This window comes from Tenrec ecaudatus, chromosome 12 (genome assembly GCF_050624435.1).
Source record: "Tenrec ecaudatus isolate mTenEca1 chromosome 12, mTenEca1.hap1, whole genome shotgun sequence".
Classification (NCBI taxonomy): domain Eukaryota; kingdom Metazoa; phylum Chordata; class Mammalia; order Afrosoricida; family Tenrecidae; genus Tenrec; species Tenrec ecaudatus.
The window spans coordinates 58349646-58366262 of NC_134541.1; the positions used below are offsets into that span (position 1 = coordinate 58349646).

General features: G+C 41.8%; 1 protein-coding gene and 1 pseudogene across 4 annotated transcripts in view; one reads left to right on the forward strand and one right to left on the reverse strand.

Moving 5' to 3' along the window:
• LOC142422226 (AP-5 complex subunit sigma-1 pseudogene) overlaps positions 1–4710 on the reverse strand; it is a 54374-nt pseudogene extending 49664 nt beyond the window's left edge.
• The window catches only part of OPCML (opioid binding protein/cell adhesion molecule like), a 732004-nt gene that overhangs the window by 261978 nt on the left and 453409 nt on the right, over positions 1–16617 (forward strand). The window lies entirely within an intron of this gene.

Here is a 16617-nt window from a genome sequence, read left to right on the forward strand (position 1 = left end):
GCAAAGTGGACTGCCTGCTTCCACAGGGAGACAGAATCCACCAGGTGTTCACTTTAAGGCAGCATAGCTGTAAGGGGAGAATCGTGCAAATGATATTTACTGCAGGATAATGTACTTATCCTGTACTTTAGCTCTAGTTTACCAAAGCATTCCTATCATGGAATACTAGCTTTCCAGATTCCCTTTGCTATAAGTTAGGGAATACGTCCTAGGCATATTTCCCTCAGGGTTAGTTTCCCACAGGTTTCTAGTTTTTGATACCTGTTCAGATAATCCCAGTAAACCATTTTAAAATACAGCTATAAAAGCTCCCCAAGTCCCTTTTTCAATGAAATTTAATCCTGAATATTCAGTAAAGTGTTAGCTAAATTACATCGATAATTATTTACGGTTATTTTTTTCCTGATTTACAACTTTTTACTTTTACCCAATCAGTTTTTCAAGGTGTGGTAGATATATAATCCTTTGTCAATCCGAGGATTAAGAGTTAGGGGTAGAGTCTAGCTTGTCAATCAGCTCATAGCCAATGAAGCCTCTGTGTGGGCATGGCCTCCTGAGAAATCTGGGAAATCGGTACTTCCTCCTTGGATGCTGGCGACAGTTCTCTCTCTGCCACTCCCTGAGAGACATAGCAGCTGACAAACCACATGGACCTACCCTGATGTAGAGACCCCTGCCAGTGCTGAGATGCTTACAATGCCACTGGACCCAAGGACTTTCTACCCACTGGCCTGTGATCTTCTGCATTTGGCATCATTTCATGTGTTTCATGAGTCTGGAGAGGACTTTATGGATTGGTATTGGACATATAGGCTAGTATCAGACTTACAGACTTGATCTGGACTGGGCCGGGCTGTTTTCTCAATGTTAAATGGCTGTGGTATATAAATCTCTTCCTTATACACATACGTGTGTCCATGGATTAGTTTCTCTAGTCTACTCAGACTAGCACACAAGGGAAAACTTTCAAAAAGTATCACAGAAATTTCAGTGATTTGTTGTAGATGTGGGACTAGTTATGATAGCATCCAACATCATATAAAGCATTAAATTTATTCAGAATTTTTCCAATTTGCTTTTTCCATAATTCAGATTCTCCTGGCCCACTTAGTATATTTATCACTTTATATAAATCTACTAGTGCAGGTTCTTGATGAATAGCCGATTGATATTTTGTAGATCTTTACAAGGCCTAAGGAACTCTTGAAATTGTTAAATGCTCTCCTTTAGACTAGGGAGAAAATGTTACTACTAAGTATTCTTTAGGCTTCTCTGAATGTTTTACTTTAAGAGGCAACTAATGAGAAGGATTTTCTAAGTGTTTACTTTGTTTTCATTTTTTGGCTTAATAGTTGTATTTTTAACAGTTTTCTTGATATATGACATATATATTGTACAATTCAGTGGTTTAATTACATTAAAGAGTTGCATAATCACCACCACAATCAATTTTAGAAAATATCCTTCTTTCTTGTACTCATTAGCTTACATTTCTCCCCAACCTCCCCTGCTAAAACCCTAAGAAAACATTGATCCACTCCTGGTCTATGTAGATTTACCTATCTTGGATTTCACACACAGAAAAACATATAAAATAACAATAACAACACTGAGTTAGAGAAAAATCTCAATTGAACAGAAATATTAAATACTATGATATTTAATTTAATGAAAAAATATTAAGACTATCATACAGTTATGACGGGTCAAAGGGATCACGAATTCTAAGCTGTGGATTTCAGGTTGTCCCGGTCATACATAGCATTCTCTAACCTGGGTGCTCAGCATTTAAGCTCTAATATTATTCCCTCCTTCAGTCTTGGAGTTTATCATTTACAACCTTTGAATCACACAAGTAGTGTGTTTCTTCCATGTGGACTTACCTGCCACTTCCCTTAGATGGTTGTTTGCTTAAAGATAAGCCTTTTAGACCAAGGATGGTATTCTTTCTGATAGTTGAGCAGTCTGGTTTGTTCACCACACTCACTATAGCAACCACATCTTCAGTGAGCACTTAATGAGAGTAAGTATTAAGTAGGGCCACATCATCAGAACTAATTTGTTCTTAGATGAGGGATAAAGTTAAGTGTGAGGTCAAAATCCATTCATCTATCTATGTCATATATGTCCTGGTCCACTTCATAGATATCCTTACTGGGGAACATGAAATCATCCCCAAGTGTCATATTGTAATTCTATTGATAAAAAAACATCAGACTGCCTGTCACTGAGTTGATGCCAATTCATAGTGATCCTATGGTTTGAACTGTCTCTGTGGGTTCCTGAGACTAGAAGATTGATAGGAGTAAAAAGCTTCCTCTTTCTCCCAGGGTGTGGCTGACAGGTTCCAATTGCAGACCATCTGGTTGGCAGCCAAATGCTAAACCACTGTGTCACCAGGGCTGCTGCTTTTGAACTGAGCCAATTTTATAGAATTAAAAATATTGTTGAGAAAATATACATGTATAGGGCAGCTTTTTAGGCTAAAATTCATGTATCCCAGATAGATGTGTACAGATTAACAACTTAAGTGTCTGAGTTCTCTCTATGCAAACAATAAGGGTCAAAAGTAGGGCAAAACTTTCTCTATAAATGTTTACTTCTTGTCATCAGGATATAAGTGGAGTTCAAGTGAGTTTCTAAAAGAGTAAGGAGAAAGGGTTAGTGATAGAAATTCGAATCTTGAATGGAGAACGTGGATAGTAGAGGGTGACAGAGTACTGAAAATTGCTGAGGACTGTTGATACAATGATTATTTTGCTTACTCACATGTGCTTTAGAGACTGTGCCCTGTAGAAAAACAAACAATCTCTGGGTTTGTTTTAGAGATTTCTCAATGCTAATTAAAATGTGCATTCTATTGAGTTTGGTTAACTTGAGACCCTTCTATGCTAATTTGTGTGCAAAAGTTAATCTAGAGCAAGGGTTGGCAAACTTTTGAGATAGAAGAGCCAATCTTGTCCCTCATTACACTCAAAATTATTCAAGAGCCATACATATATATTTTAAAACAAATTACATCACCATTATCTAATACCCTTCATTACTTTTTTCCAGTTTTACTTCAAAAGCAAAGAGCTGCATATGGCCTGAGAGCCTGTGTACCAACCCCTGATCTACACAAATAAGATGACCCCTAAATTGGCCACATGTGTTCTAAATGTTCTTCAGTAAGATTGTACCAGGTGTTAGGAAAATAGCAAGAAGGCAGGGCATACTATTTACTCAGAGTGCATAGCTACTCCAAAAGGAAAACTCCCATTTTTAGATGTAAAATTACTCACTAAAGAAAGAAAAGCCAAACTTGCACTGGAAAAAATAATGGAGCACTGTTCTTGATTTCCATGAAAGCAGAACATCATAGAAAATGTTACTGTTAGCTTCCTCTCAGACACAACACCCTAGAGGAAACACCATGGGATTAGGAGCGTGATTGCTTGTGTTGATTGCCGTGTCCTCCAGCTGGACAAGAGCGCTGGTCCGTGTTGTCCTCTCACAGCAACGTGCAGCCCTCCTGATGAGGGGGGACCTGCTCTAAGGACGTACACTACTTAACCTAGGGCCACACCTTGCAGTTTGCAGGGATACAGAGCTCTTGAGAAGTAGGATGTGTCCTGGTGCTGCTGCTGCTTCAGAGAGTAGAATAATCCCATTCATTCAAGTCTCCTCTGATCCTGCGACAAATCAAAGAGAAAACAAATATAGACAAATACCGACTAGAAATTAATTTTCCATCAATCTTAGTGAGCTATCCAAAGAGAACGGAGTTCAAATCCAAGGGCGGGTTTACCTGAAGCAACTCCCATGGAATTTTAGGGAAGCAATGAGCCAATCGGAATCTGCTGGTCTGAGTTCATGTGACCTTAGGGTAACACTTGCTGACTAGCAGGCCTTCAGATCCTGCTTGTGATTTCAAGAAATGCCATACAGCAAAATGGTAGAATTGGGTTGATGTTTAAAGTAAAGATGTTTGAGTGAGAGACAAGGCAAATTAAAATTTTGAAATCATAGACTCTGGAGGATTCTCTAATCCAACAAGGAGACAGCTCAGAGTTTTCATACGAAAATCTAAGAACACCGATTAAAATCAGTGATGGGCTGACATTAGGTAAGCGGAGTCCTTGTACATCTCATTAGTAGCATATTACAGATACTTACATTGTATAGTTTAAGTTACAAATTAAACCTTAAATTGGGTATATCTAGTTTTGAAGAAAGCAAGTCCTTCACTGTGAAATGAAGGAAGGCCATGCATAAATCCAATTTATTTTGAATAAGCATTTGTTCTGCGGATTGTTTTTTCCTGGTTTCGCAGCAGCAAGTGAAACCCTTAAGCAAGCAAAATTACATTGTTCTCTGAGATTGTTTAATAAACAATTTTCTCATGGTACAGTGGAGAGCAACTGGAAGGGTGGCCTACATGTCTGATGCAGAGGATACTCGTGATGCAAAGTGGAGCTTTGTCCACAGACGACAGCAAAGCCACCTTCTCCTTTGGGAAGTCTTAAGTGACTTTAAGGTGCTCTTACTGAGCAGGTTTCGATGTATCACAAACACAGCCTCCATGCATATGGTGTTGCTCTGTTGCTGAGCAAGTTTCAGCAGAGCCTCCAGAATAAGATGCTGCACTTCCAGAAAATAGCCAATGAAAGTTCTGTGGATCACAATGGTCCCATTCCATTGTGCATGAATGATGTCTCTGTGAGTCATCTGGCGACTGGATGGCAGTCGACAGCCACAACATATCTGATAAAGTTCTCTGCCCTGAAGAACAGCAAGAATAAGTCTCCATGGAGGATGCTATAGGGAAGAGATTAATGAGAAACACACAATTCTTTTTGAGATGGTAATAGATGCTCTAAAGAAAAGAGACTAGTAGTGACTAGTATAATAAACTTATCTATTTATTTATTAATGTTTTCTTCTAGCTTGCTGGTCTCTTTTCATCCCCTCTCTCAGGCTTTGCTTCTTCTTGCCATTCTGTATGCCCCAAAGCATGCCTTCACATTGATTTCTGGACATCATGCTCTCCTGTGAGTTGACATTACTGTGCTTGAAAGAGAGATCAAGTACAGAGAAAGAATGATTTATGAGACTTCTGTCACCCAGGCAGGATGCTCTCAGCATATTCTCAAATAACTCACAGCTCTCTGCCTGCCTGGGGCTAAAGGACCCTGGCTGTGCCAGAGACAAAGACAGGAGTGTCTGATGCAGGCTCCTTGCTAAGTTGCCTGAAGGGTCTACGGCTGTCAGGGTGGGTCATGCGCTACCCTTTCACCAGTCCCCCCTGGAAATCTATCCTTGATGTTGTTCTGAGTGTTCACTGGTAAATAGTGTGGTAAAAGTGCCTCTTCCTTCTTAGACTTAGAAGAGGCTTCTGGAGAGCAACCCCACCCGCACCTTCAGCTCTGATGTCATCTACTAACGGTCAGAAAGGACTGGAGAATTGGCTCCGGAGCTGCAAGAATCCCACATAGTCGCAGCTCAGATCCCATGTGGCACTCCTTCCCCTGCCCCACAGATGTACTTTAATAGTGTGTCTATCATTCTTTTAAAGTGGTCTATTAAACATGGCGGTGCCCTGGTGGAGTGCTTCTATGTTGGGCTGCTAACAGTAAAGTCCGCACTTTAAACCACTGGCTCCGTGGGGGAAAGGTGAGGCTTAGGCTCTCATGAAGAGGTACCGTTTCAGAAACCCACTGGGGCAGTCCTACTCTGTCCCCTGGTATCACCATGAGTCAGAATGGACTCACTGGCAGTGAGGTTGTTTTAGTTTCATGAAAAATGATCAGAGTCCACTTAAATTTGAGTCCAGGGAAAGTAAATGACTCAAGGAAGGCAGGTAAAATGTGATTCATAAGGAAAAACAAAAGCCCCAAACCTTCCCTGGCATTGTGGTTGATTCCATCGCAGTGCAACCCCATACCACAAGGTAGGACAGACAGCCCCGGGGGGAATCTGAGGCTCTTTATGGGAGTAAAATAACTCGTATTTCTCCAATGGTGCAGTTGGTGAGTTTGAACTGCTGCCTTTGTGGTTAGCAACCCAATACCCAATCACTACACACACCACCAGTAAATAAAATATCAGGGGAAAACATAAAGATTAACGGTTGGCTAATCCTAACATCACTGATTGGAACCTACCTCTCATAGTGATGAAGATAAACTGCCAAGAGGTTACCTGTGTCCTGGCTGCTAAAAATGTTTCCCTCCACCCACCTGTAGCTATGAAACTTTTTTGATAATGGTTTTATGACTCTCCTTTTCTAACAGGATAAGGCAAATTTACTTTGGTATGAGCAGTTAATAATAAATTTGGTTAATAATTGATTCCTAAAATAAGAAAAACATTGAGGTTGTCTGTTATTATTTTTCCTCTTCAACAACTTATATTAATAAATATGGAACTAATCCTCCAGAGGAAACAATTTAATATGGCATAGAAAGAGATTTTATTTTCTGAACTATCTTCCCAGTTGAATTTTCAGATCCCAATACCCAGACATTCCCCAGACCAGTTAAATCACAGAGGTCAGAATGTTTAAAAGATGTTCAATTTATCCCAATGTGTAGCGAAGGGAAACACTCTAGAGTGTGTTAAGACAGCAGCTGGGACCTCTGCTTATTCAATTGAAGTAAATAAATGTCCATGAAGCTTTCGGTCTCAAGCTTGAACCAAACCCATTGCCTTGAGTCAGTTATAGCGACTCTGCGTGTTTCAATCTTTACAAACCTGTTACATCTAATAAGGGTGCATGCCTGGGAGCAGCAGAGCCAATTCACTCTCCAAGGTAGAGGGAAAAGAGGTTGATTAGAAGGACATACCAGTGGGAGACTGACGGGAACGCAGGGTGTCTTGATGGAGTCCCACCTGCACTCAGAATACATGTTGTATATATTTTCACCAGAATGCACATTTTGGGGTAAGGGTTTTCCTTGGTTTCTGTGCTTGGCTTCCTTCTGGGCTACTGGCATCTAAAGCAGTGATCTTAGCTGTGAGACAGGCTAAATTTGTGTGTGTGTTTGTGTGTGTGTGTGTGTGTGTGTATCCAACAGTCAGTCCCAGGACACTGACTAGAAAGACAAGGCACCCATAGCTTTGCTAAGGAGATATAGGTTATTATCATGATCTGAAGTTAGGCCTAGTTCTCTGACAACTGTAGCTATAACGAAGAGCTTTTGAGGAAGGTTTCTAGCCAGCTGCCTGGTAGACATGCCCCCCTCAGCAGAGGTGGCGGGAGAACGGATCTTGTTATGCTGGCGTAAAGTAAAAGTTCACCTAAGGAAAGCTTAACATGAGCAAAAGTGTAACTGTCACATGAACATGAAAGCTACAGTGCACTTGATATCAACACTCAAGTTGAAACACTGTTATGGCCATTTGAGGAAACAAACAAACAAACATTGTTGCAATTAACTTTCGGTGGAAGGAAAGTGAAGAGTCATATGTAAAGGATCATTTTGCTATTTCTTAATATCTTAAAAGGGTTGAAGAGTACACCCACCATTTCTGGACCCTCCTTTGATCCTGGGGTCTCAGCTGCTATGTGATGTGGCTTGATCCTGGTGTGACAAATGCAAGATTTCCCTCCCTTGAACTTGATAGCAGGGTTGGCTGAAGCACACTCATTCTAGATTTAGAGGAGCCCCTGATCGTCGGAGTGGAAACTGTGTACTGACTTTTAATGAGCACCTGTCTCACTCCCACGGCTTTGTTAAGTTTTGATAGAAAGCAAATAACTAGCCGCGAGTCCACCTCTACACTGGGCAGATGCACCAGGGTCAGGACATTGAGCAAATACAGTCATCTGCACATTGACACAAAAAAGAGATTCATTTTAATGTTTTCTCTGGGCATGGACGCTCAGTAAATCTGAAGGCAAAACATCAGACCATGGCAATTTCGTTCCCGACACAGTTTGATGAACTGCTTCTTTGAAGTTTGGCTCAGCCTCTCTGCCTTTCCACTTGACTGTGCTCTTCAGGCAGAATGAAGTTCCTACTTCTTTCCTGTGATGGAAGGTCCTTATTGAACAACTGTTTGGGGGGTGGGGGAGATGGGACTTAATTATCATGATTCAGACTGTAGGGGAGCCTACACCCCAGAACTATTTCTTTCAAGAGGCTATGGGCAGCTTCTTAAGTGTTCTCAGGTCTATAAGGAAGTGTCAGTCCATTGAGAAAAATAGTCAATCAATACCTGTAAATATTCGTCAGTGCAGTCACCCATGGCCTGTTTGTTTCAGTGTGTTGCGAGGATAAGGGAAATAGACAATGCTACATGTACAGACACTGATATCAAAACCTCTCTTGATGGTGTGTGCCACCAGGTTCATGGAATTGTCCCAATAGGTCCTGGTTTTGGAGCCAGATGTTGACCTGCATGGATGTGAGCTACCACACAGGCCAGATGCTCAAGTGCCATGCGTACCACCTAGAGCTGGAAGCACCTCTCAGCTCCAACACCCCTGTCTCTGCAGAGGACATGCGCCGTGACTGCCCCCACCGGGCTCCTTGGACAGCTCCTGTTGCTGTCCAGGCCGAGTCTGGCCCTGCGTTCATGGAAGTCTGCCTGTGGCTGGGACAGTAACACAACCAGTCATTTCCAAGTGTTTGGCTGTGGAACTTTTAAGGATATCCCTTGGTTATGAAAAATAATTTCTCCACGAATGTTGCTCCCTCCCTATTCCTTAAGACAGATTTTTCTGTTTTCTGAACTTTCCAACTTCACCCTTTCTCAGGACACTCATTTTCTCCTGTCCTTTTACAAAAAGTATCTCCTCTAAACAGACACTGAAAATCAGGCATGTACAAAACAGGTATGACAAAGTTAGTTCCCCTAATTTGCAATTCATGGGTTGAAGAAATTAGCTGTTGTTTTTTTTTTAGGTGCCATTGAGCTGGTTCTGACCCATAACAACCTGAAATGCAAGAGAACAAAACTCTGCCCTCCTCCGCACCCCTCTGACAAATGGTGTTAGTTTGAATCTCATGCGTGCAGCCAGGGGGTCAATCTGCCCATGGGGCCTTCCTCTCTTCTCTGACTTTCTACTTTGCCAAGCAAGGTACCCTTTACCAGGGTCGTGTGCAGCGTGTGTAGAAAGGAGGAGTGCATCTCTTTCCTGCTGATCTTAATTCATGAGTCTTTCTGGTAGTGTATGAACCAAGAGTGTAGTGATGTATAAGCTGCTTCAGTGTTGATAAGGTCTACAGACTATCCTTCTACCATTACCTTAACCAAAGGGGCAAACAGAAGACTGCTCACTGCCATTGAGTACTGGTACTGTCTGTCACAGGCTCCTAGGGACCCCCTGGGGTTTCCAAGACTGTAAGTGCTTACAGGAGTAGAAAGCCAAGACGTTCTCTCGATGAGCCGCTGGTGATTTCAAACTGCCGACCAGGAGGGTCACGGCTACATCACCAGGGCTTCTAAGTAGGGGGGCAGGAATGATTTAACTCCACCCCACCCCCACAGCTACCTTCTGGACTCCTTACGACCTTTGTTCTGTTTTCTGAACTTTACAACTTCTCCCTTTCTCAGGTTATTCACTCTCTCCTGTCCTTTTCTCTAAAGTACACTGATTCATCCACCACCCCACCACCCTCCCCACTCTCCCCCCCCAAGGCCCCTCCCTTTCTTTCTTCTCTCTTTCTCTCTCACATTTCAACACCTTCTTGCTGAGCCCTTAGGAACAATGCTCAGGAGAGCAGTCAGCATGTGGGTATCCCGCTCCTTCTCCTTTTTTCCTGGCTCCTTCCCAAGCATGGTCTCTATTAGTGCAGGCTTTGTAAGTTACGCCAACCAATTCCGGGGCTGACAGCACCCCTAATGCTCCTTCAGCCTTCTATCAAGTTCCTTGAATGCCTGGGGCTCTCTGACCAATCAAAACCCTGCTAATAAGAGAAGTATGATGCTCTGCTTCTAGGTGACTGTTGATGTACCTCCAGGACCTTTGAGGTTCGTTGAGGGAATGGATGGGATTTCCTTTGGGTTCTTGCAAAATTTATTTCGTTTTACCAGCATTCACCTGTTGAGGAGCTCGGCGCTATATCCATAGAGAGAAAATTGCCTGGTAAGCAGTGGCATGTTTTTCTTCTACCTTGATATTGAGACCCCAACAGGATTTTCTGTTGTGGGGATTCTATGATTCTTTATTCTGCTCTTTCTCTATTTTTTGGGGGGAGAGGGGTGCGGCTAGATCTTCCATTTCCTTAGCTACAATGTGAGCATTTAATAAAACTTGACAATCAACTCAGATAGACCAGTGTGTAGCAAATGAATGTGAACAATATTCAGTCAGAGTAAACAGACCCGCATAGTAGACGGGAGGATCTGTTTCCAGCTGGAGAAGGCAGAGGCTGCAGAAGGCTGGTGTGCGCACCTCAGGCACAGTGGTCCTTCAGTCAGTGGACTCTTGGCTGGTCGAGGCAGATGCACACCCGTCATGCTGCTGGAATGGGCATTTCTCTAAGAGACTATGTGGCCCCAAGGGAAAAATAGAATCAAATGGTGTCCCACTGCAAGTGTGGCAGGGGGGAGACCATACTTAGTCTCCCTTCCTGGGCTCCCATCCTCATTTGTCTCCTTTATCTGACCAAAGCACAGTGCGGGCTCAGGGGGAGCCAGCAGTTAGTTCTCCCTTCAATTTTGAAAACTTAGTAACGAAATAGCAGCACCTCAAGGTGCTCTTAGTAACGTTTAAAGCTAAAAGCTGAGTTAAATCTCAGTTTTTGGACTCCTTCTCATCATACTCATGAAACATTTTATTACAAAGACGGACGACCTTTTTGTTGCTTTTTCCTGTACCTCAGAGGATCTCCACCGAAATACACTCAGTTTTGCGAGATTCGGGGCAACCTCCTGTCAGCACGCGGTTCCAGCTCCCCATTTTCCTTTCTGACTTAGGCTACCCCTTCGTTCCCTCTCTCGGACCTGGCTGATCTCGCTCAGATTCGGGAATCTACAGGATCAGTCTCTCCTCTAGTTCTTTTAGGGGATCCACAGTCCTTTGCCAGCAGATTCTCCGGATGGTGGTTTGTTTCCATTTTCTCTCTCTCTAGGAACTGCTTCCAGGGAGCCCTCTCCTGTCTCCAGATGCTCTGGGTCCCGCAGAGAGAGCCTACAGAAGCCTGGGGAAGGGGGCACCATCACTCAGCCCTCCCTGCCTGGAGGCTCACCCTTGGGGATACGGAGCCGGACGGCTGTGACTGAGCCCACATTGAGTGCCGGGTTGGGAAGGGATTCCTCTAATAAGGGTCCATGCCCTAGAGCTGCAGAGTGAGTTTAAACGGTGGCTCCCAGGGGAAGATGGACGGCCAGTGCAGACTGTCTCGATGGAGTCCTACCTGTGCTCAGAGCACTGAGATCCGATATGTTTCCGTCAGAGGACATATTCGGGGGGGGGGGGGGATCATGTTCTTTTCATTCTTGTCGAGTACTTTCCAATATTCAAGATACAAGACAATCACAGGTGCAAATGTCTGCTATACCCATCAGATAAAACTTTAAGGGTAACATTTAGGATGCACAAGCAATGCCCTTTGGTGTCTTCATTATCTTCCTGACAGAGTTGGCCAGAGTTCAGACTGAATCATCTCTCTGTGAGGCATGCCGAAATTTATAAAGATCCTGCTGAGGCTGCAGTAAGCAATATGAGGCAAGCATGGCATGAGTTAAACTAACTACAAACAGGGAGTGGGTCTGAACTACAGAAACAGATTGTGGCAGTTACATAATCTCCTGTCAACCAGATCATAGTCAATGGTGCCTCTGTGTGGTCATGATCTTCTCCTGAGGATTCTGAGAACTCCTGTCTTCATCCCTAGAGGCATGACATACTCTCTCTGCATGGCATTCCTATTGACAAGCCACATGGCAATGATGGCACCCAGATTCCTAGAGCTGGACTAGCCATGTGGAGACCCACGCCACTGCTGGGATGCTTCCACTGCCACTGGATTCACAGCAAGACTCTCCACCCACTGGCCTGTAATCTTCTTGCATTTGCATCATTGTATGTGTTGTGTGAGTCTGAAGAGGAATTTATAGACTTGTGTTAGACACATGGGCTAATATTGGACTTAGGAATTTGATCTGTACTGTGCTGGGATGTTTTCTTAATATACAATTACAATTTGATATAAAGCTTTCTCTTAAATGCATTTAAGTGTCTCTGGATTTGCTTCTCTAGTCAACCCAGACTAACACAGAGATCACCAAGTTTTTATATTACAGTGATGCTGGGGGGGAGGAGGGGGGGTGTTAAACTATCAACCTTTAGGATATCTGCTGATAACAAGCCATTTGTGTTCCGTAGGTCATAGATACAACTCCTAAATTCAGAACCGAAAAGAATAGTATTATTCATATATAACTATATGACTGAGTTCAGTTATATTTATATTCACATATAAATATATTACCTTGTTGGGTGACTTTAAGAGAGATACTCTGACCACCTATTAAACCTGGTGTTTGTGTTTGAGCCCTGAAGCAATCAGCAGAGCTAAAATAACTAACTTCAAATACAGAGAAACAGGGATGTTTACTAGAAAGTGACACCAAGGCAGAGTCTGACAGTCTTGATGGAGACCATTGGAAATAAGAATTCATAAAGACTATATAATTTTTTCTACCACCACTTACCTGTCTGTTAGTTGTACTGTAGTGGCATGCTTGTTGCTGAAATTGTGTCAATGGTATTTTCAATTCAAGAATGGTCACCCATTTTGAGCAGGTTTCATTGGAGCCTCTAAGCTAAGAACAAGATTATCCATGGAGAAGGAATCAAACCTATAACCAAGATGCATTTGATAATTATTGGTGACAGGAATACAACAGTTGGAGACAAAGAAGGGACAGTATTGGGAAATATGGCTATGGTGATAGAAACGAAGCTAGAGACCACATAAGAGAATATTTCAACACCAATAACTTCTTTATTACCAATAATTTTTCAACAGCATGAACAGTGACTGTGTACATGGACCTCGTCAGAGAAAATACACTGGCGTCAAATTATCTGAATCTGCAGGATAAGATGACAGAGAAATTCAATGTCAGCAGGCAAAACATGGCTAGGGGTCAATTGTAAAACAGACCATCAATTGCTCATATACAAGTTTAGGCTGAAGGTGAAGAAATTAAAACAAGCCTCAATATGAGTCAAAATCTAATTTGGAGTGCATCTGTGCTAAAGAACATCTCAAAAACAGATCTGACACATTATGCATTAGTGGCCGGAGACCTGAAGAGTTGGGAGATAGCATCAAGAGCATCACACAAGAAGAAAGCAAAAGGTGGTTTAAAAGATAAGCAAGAGGGCTTGGGGACTAGGTGAGTATCAGAGACCTCAAATCTACATTTATAGTGTAGGAGCCAAGAGGAGTCTTTTGGACAGGTGTTTCCATCATAAGAACATCATTTATGGAGTAACCGATCAATTGAAATTGCCAACCTGGGGGTTAGCATCCTCATGCTCATCCCACAGAACCACCAGGACTCTTGAAGGCATAAAGGACATGTATTTCCTAGTTTGCACCTGTCTGAACAGGATTTCATTTGGGGCACTAAAATGAATAACACATCAGGTTGAAAAGAGCAACATGAATAGAAATAGAAATAAGAAACATTACGTTTATGGTGAAGCATGGGTGGAAGAATAGTGAAACATTGATGTTTTATGAAAATTTTACGATGACAACACCCCAAAGGAATCAATGGTTTACAAATGGGCAGCTTGTTTTAAAAATGGATGAAACAATGTTGAAGATCAAGTCCATAGTGGCTGACCATCCATATCAGTTTGCAAGGAAAAAATTAATCTTGTGCCACAATTGAAGAGCATAGATGATGAAAGGCAGAAACAATAGCTAATACCAGAGGCATCTCAATAAAGTCAGCTTATCCACTAATCCATGAAAAGTTAAAGTTGAGCAAACTTTCTGTTTAATGAATTCTAAAGCTATTGCACTCAGATCAGCTGCTGGCAAGTGCAGCGTTTTCAGTGGACATTTTATAGACTGGTCGGTTAAAGATCTGGTTGTAACAAGATGAAACATGGCTTTACCAGTGTTTCCTGAAGACAAAGCACATTCAAAGGAATTGTTATCAAGAAGTGGAAGTGGCCCCTTTAAAGCCAAAGCAGCCCGTGCATCCAATAACAAAAGGCCATTGCCACAATTTTGGGGATGCTAAAGGCATTTTGCTTGTGGACTTTTTTGAAAGGCTGAAGAATAATAAAATCTGCTTATTATGTGAGTGTTCTAGAAAAGTTAGCCATAGCTCCTGCATAAACACACTGAGAAAACCTCACGGGAGTCCTTCACACCACTGTCCCTGATTATTCCTCTCAAGTCAGGGCAATTTTGTGAGGGTTTGAAAGGAAATGTTTCTTAATATTAATTTTTTTCTTATTGTAAACAGAGATGGCATTTCTCTGGCGGGGAGCATATAATGAGAAATAAAAGTGTGCTATTATTTTTATCTTTCTAAAATATTTTAACGCCACTTTTCCATGAACTTTTGAATTCCCCATCTGTTTATTAAGAATTGCTATTTGCAAAAAAGAAAAGATAAGAAAGAAAAGATCAAAGTGGATTTCAGAAGAGACTCAAATTTTCTATTGAATGTAGATAAACTAAAGAAAATGGGAAAAATAATAAGGTGAAAAACCTGAATGGAAAACTGCAAGCAGCAAACCAGGAAGACATCAGTGTCATAATACCAAGTTCAAGGATCTGCATTAGAAAACCAAAAGGGAAAGCCGTGCCTAGCATATCTCACGCTTTAAAATTTTTAGGAAAAAAAATCAGGACATAATTTGAATGGTTGAAGGATTCTATGGGAAAATTAGACAGGCCCGGTGGTGTAGTGCTTATGTCTTAGGCTGCAGTCTGCATCAGAAACCACCGGCAGCTCTACAGGAGAAGACTGAGCTTTCTACTCCAATAAACTTTTGTAACAGTAACCTAGAAAACAAACAGGAGATCGCTGTGAGTTAGCCAGAATTGACTCTGTGGAAGGGGGTTGAGAGATGGACAAACTGCTGTATGACGCAGGGAGCATCAGACAGAGATTGAAGGAATACATAGAGTCACTATAATAAAAAGAACTGTTTGACATTCAACCATTTCAAGAGGTAGCATATGATCAAAAACTGATAGATTGAAGGAAGAAGCCCAAGCTACAATTGATGGAATGCCAATTGTAATGATTCATCGAACTGAAGAAGCTCTTGAAGGACTCACTAGTCAATACCAATAAATTTTGCCGAACAAATGGTCAGTTGTACAAATAGAAATTTTAAAGGGGGATTTTGTAGGGTTTAAAATCAATCAAGTTGTTTATTAATGCTGTATGCTTTTACCATTTGTAGTCACTCTGTATATTGAGCAAATAATCTGAGCACCTGGACTGTATGAGAAGAATGTGGCAGTAAGACTGGAGGAAGAAAGATTAAATGCCTGGGATACTCAGATAACACATTTTTTCATTTTCCTATAAGAAAAGAGGACTTGAGACCCTTGCTGATGAAGATCAAGGACTGACGCCTTCAACACAGATTACATCTCTATGTAAAGCAAACCCAAATCCTCACAACCCAACCAGTAGGAAACATTATGGGAAACAGAAAAGATTAAAATTGTCTAATATTTTTTTTGCTTGGACCCCATCCAGTGCTTCCGTAAGTAGCTGTCAAGATATATTACATTGGACAAATGTGTTACACAGACCTTTTTCAAGTGTTGAACAGCAAGGGTGTTGTCTTGAAAATGCAGGTGAACCTGATTTAATCCATGGTATTTTCAATCGCCACATTTGCATGCGTTTAAGTTAGACGCTTCTGAAGAATTGAATATGAGGTTGGGAAAGAATATTGAAAATACCTTGGGCTGCCAGAAGCACAAACAATTACATCTTGGAAGTAGCACAACATCTTGGAAGAAGCAATGATGGTGAGATTTTTGTCTCACATACTTAGGATCTGGTATCAGAAAATATCAGGCCCTGGGAAAGGACCTCATTCTTGGCCAAGTCGATGGTCGGGAGACAGGAGGAAGACCACCAAGAAGTTAAAGTGACAAAGGAGCGATAACACTGGTCTCAACCAGGAGAACAATTGTGAGCATGGCGCTGGGCTTATTTGTTTCATTCTGATGTGTAGATGATCACTATTGTTTGGAACTGACATGATAGCACACAACAATAACAACGTCTACATTTTACTTTGGAATATACATCCCGAAGGAGTCATGTACAGATGTTTTACATTAACCCAGGTTTCAGAACAATAATATGAGGCAATTGTTGACTATTAGCAAATAGACCAATAAAGTTAGTCAAAAACAATTTCAGGTTAACTGCTGACTAATGTAGCAGAGATTAGCTTTTTGGCTACTGATGTTCAGGTGAAACAAATAGGAGAGACTTCTGAGCCAGCTGGACTTCAGCTGGGTGACTCTGAGCACTACCTAAAGCTATAAAAATTTCAAGCTGACTGAGTTGGGAAACACCGGCAGTACACCAGAAATTAGGCATTTAACTGTAAAGGTGTGGCTTAGGCTCACTACAGTAAGCCAATTGGACTATACCTCTTTGCTGGTTTCCTTTTCT